At 43.7% G+C, this 3646-nt stretch overlaps 1 long non-coding RNA gene across 1 annotated transcript; it reads right to left on the reverse strand.

The window, feature by feature from the left end:
• Positions 1-647: 647 nt before the first annotated feature.
• Positions 648-2721, reverse strand: LOC141564858 (uncharacterized). Its single transcript, XR_012488761.1, has 2 exons — positions 2612-2721; positions 648-1490 (listed from the first exon to the last, which is right to left on the reverse strand). It is a non-coding gene; the product is annotated as an uncharacterized LOC141564858 (long non-coding RNA).
• Between the last annotated feature and the right edge of the window lie 925 nt (positions 2722-3646).

Consider the following 3646-nt stretch of genomic DNA (forward strand, 5'->3'; position numbering starts at 1 on the left):
CCTTTTCATTGCTGCATGTTACTAGTTTCAAATCCCAGCTCTGCTACCTACTACCTATGTGATCTCCAGCAAATCATTCTAGGACAAAGTTTTTTCATTGGTAAAAATGGAGATGGCGTGGTATTGGACAAGATTGTCAAGGATTCTTCCAGCTCTAAATTTATGATTCTATGATAGAATGTTGAGTTCTAATAACACTGAATCTCACAGTCTCTGCTGGAAAGCAATATCTGTTCCAGGGAATCATATGAAATAAGCCTGGAAATCTTGACTGGAATCAGATTGTGATAGTATTTAAAAACTGATTTGGGTGAGGAATTTATATTTTATCTATGAGGCAATGTGGTTTGGAGATTCTCCATATATACACAAACACACAACAAATCTGTACATATTTTAGACTATTTACTTTATGATAGTTCTGTAAGGCTAGAAAGAGGATTCAATGCTATTATTGTTGTTTTCAAAAGTATTTAAAAAAACAAAACAAAACATTTTAAATTTATTCTAACGATATCTGAAAAGGCACAGAAAGGAAGAGGAAATGTGGTCTTTTATATCACCATTGGTGTTGAAGTGGAAGGAGGGCTACATTTGGGAGTCAGATGACTGGAATCTAAATTCTAATTCTTTCCAGCTGGATGACCTGGGGCAAGCTAACTTTTTTTTTTTTTTTTCTGAGCATTTTACTGTTTATTCACCTGAGGTTAAAAATTCTAACCCTGCCCAACTCACAAAGATTGTTGTGAGGAAAGTTTCTTTTTGTCATTCTAGTATTATTGACACCTGAGCTATTATGATAAATTGAGCATCTGGTGCTCAGCACCAGATTCCCTCTTCCCTGCTCCCTTCTATCACTAACCCAGACCTATTCCATTACTTCTAGAAACTAGAAAGTTGCTGCTGCCCATACTCTTCATGTTTTGTAGTTTGCTGGGATGCAGAGGCAACACCAATCTTAGTCATGACAGCTTATGCTTACATAGTATTGCCCATATGGCATACTTTTGATCCTCTCTTTTACATTTTGAGGTGGATAATATGATTTCCAAGTCACAGATGAGAAGACTTGTTCTTGGTCAACACAGTATCAGAGATAGGACTGACACCCAGTTTTTTGGGAGGTTCAATGTTCAGCACTGGCCTTCTTTGAGATAAGGGCTGAAACCAATTTGTGTAGCATAGTAAGGTCTACTGAAAGTCTGGGGGGAACCCATTTTTACTGACCCTTTTATCTTCGAGAAATTTAAGAGCCAGCCAAGGGACACAACCAAAAGGAAAACTAACAAACCACCAAAACCCAACCACCCCAAACAAAATACAAACCTTGCCTTGATCTCAACCTCAATTCTGAACAACAGGATGAGTTGCTCAAACATAACAGGGCATCACCACTGGAGGCTCCACCCTAATGGGTAAGAGGCAGCTTCTCAATTAACTGTGGGTCCTTCTCTTTTGTCTAAAACCCAGGCCTGAAGAAATCCACTTCCCTGCAATTATTGGGGAAAAAAGGAAAAAGGATAGGCTCCTTAACCACAGGCGGAGGGGGGGGGGGGGCGGAAGGGGAATGTATTTCTGAAATAGCTCAATCTGCTGCAAACACACAAGCAAAGGGAAGGAGAAGGAGAGAGAAGAGAGGGAACCCCCCAGAGAGCCTCCAGAGAAAGGCCCCAAATCTCCCTTCTTCCTAAAACCTTTAAACTCTTTTTCTTACATTTCATTTGAAGTTGACATCAGTAGTTTCGTGTAGTTTGAGGCCATATTTTACAGCGCTTGTTGACTTTTTTTAAAGGAAGAATTTAAAGGAGATTCAGTTTAGCTCTTCCTTTTTTTTCACCCTTCCCTCCCCCGCCTCCGTCCCCCAGACCCCAACAGCATGCCCAGTTGAAGCGAAGCTTTCTCGCTCAAACCCTTAAGGGAGGGTACGGGGAGTGAGAAAGCGCAGGGCAGATACTGTGCCAGAGCCCACCAAAGGGGTTAACACTAATCGAGAGAGAAAACAGAACAGTATCCCCTCTCTCCCCCATCCTCCTCCCCCATCTTTCGTGATTACAGTAAACACCTTCTTAATAGATCAAAAGGGCTGGTGGCAAGGCGGCGGGCGGGCGCGCAGCTTACTCACAAAATTCATTATGGTAATGCGCCGCCGCCGCAGAGCCGGGAGTTTAGCTGAGCCCTCTCCCCCAGCGGCCCACTTTGATCTGCGGCCCCGGCCCACTCCCGATTCCCGCAGTTAATCTACATTTTGTCGGCGTCAGACTTTTTTTCGGGACTCGTGCCTCAGGATTGCGGAGCAGCCCCGGGATTCGGAAGAGCCTGCTTTGCTTAGGAGACATCCTCCTCCCCTCTCCACCCCTCCCCTCCAAAGAGCTCCCTCCCCCGCCCCTTTCCTTAAATCAATAAGTCTTATCTGGCCCTTCCCCCCAAATCCTGCCCCCCTCCCCTTTTTCCACCCTCCCACTAACTTCCCTCTACAGCACTACCCACCCTACGCCCTCTCCGCATGCTATAATTCTCATCACCGCAATGCAGGTTTACCACGACGCGCTATCATTATTAATGATCACAATTACAAAGCGCCCGGCACCCCAAACCTCACCCCCGAATTTACCGAGTGGTCGGGTCTCTTCGAGCATCAGACGATGCCAGGCTGACGTGGAGAGGCTGAGTCCCCAAAGAGAGAAATTGAGACTCTCCCGCTTGGAGGAGGGAGGTGGGTAGTGAAGTGGGGTGGGGGGGCATCAAGTCGCTGCCAGTGATGTAATTGTAGCACAAGGGCTTTTACTACTGGACCTTCAAGACAGTCTGGGGAAACAGGCAGTCATCTTACTGAGTCGTAGATTTGGACCTGGAGGGGACTTTAGAACCCATCTGATTAAAATGTCTCATATTACAGATGAGGAGACTGAGGCTGCTCCAGTACATTTAATCAACAAAACATTTAAATTAATTTAAATTTAACTGAAAAATTAAGCTTTTGTATTATGTTGTAGGTATTACTCTAAGCTGGGCGGAGAGCGGAGGGAGACAAAAAACAACGACAAACCTATCCCTGCCCTCAAGGAGCTCGTGTTCTAAAGGAGAAAACAACTAGATGCAAAATAGTCCCAATGCAACTTAAAACTAGTTCCCTAAAACTTCACCAAGACTTGGGACTCTGTACAGAGTAAATGAGAAATAATCTGAAAGGAGAAAGTACTGACAGCTGTTATTCTGGGAGAAGCTCTAGAAATGACCGAGAAACTGGTTTACTCACATCAGGCTCTTCAGGTACATCTCAGGTACACTTCTTTAGACTACTATACTCAGTATAGTACTCAACAAAATGGGGAGAAACTACAAAGCTTGCTTCCTCGATTAATGACAAGCTCTTATCTGGTCAGAAGAACATCCTTATGTTCAGTTTAGACTTCTAGATTTAAAACTGGATGGGACCCTAGATTTTCTTTAGTCTAATCCCTTCCTTTTTGGGCATGAAGAAGCTGAGGCTGAGGAAGGTCACATATGCAACTAGGTGGTGTAGTGAATAATAGGGCTAGACTACTTCTGCCTTGTTTTTACTACCTATGTGAATTAGGCACTTCAGTAAACTTGCATTAATGAACAAAATTCAGCCTCACTTTCCTCATCTGTAAAATAAGGATAA

The sequence above is a fragment of the Sminthopsis crassicaudata genome, chromosome 3 (genome assembly GCF_048593235.1).
Source record: "Sminthopsis crassicaudata isolate SCR6 chromosome 3, ASM4859323v1, whole genome shotgun sequence".
In the NCBI taxonomy this organism is placed as follows: Eukaryota; Metazoa; Chordata; class Mammalia; order Dasyuromorphia; family Dasyuridae; genus Sminthopsis; species Sminthopsis crassicaudata.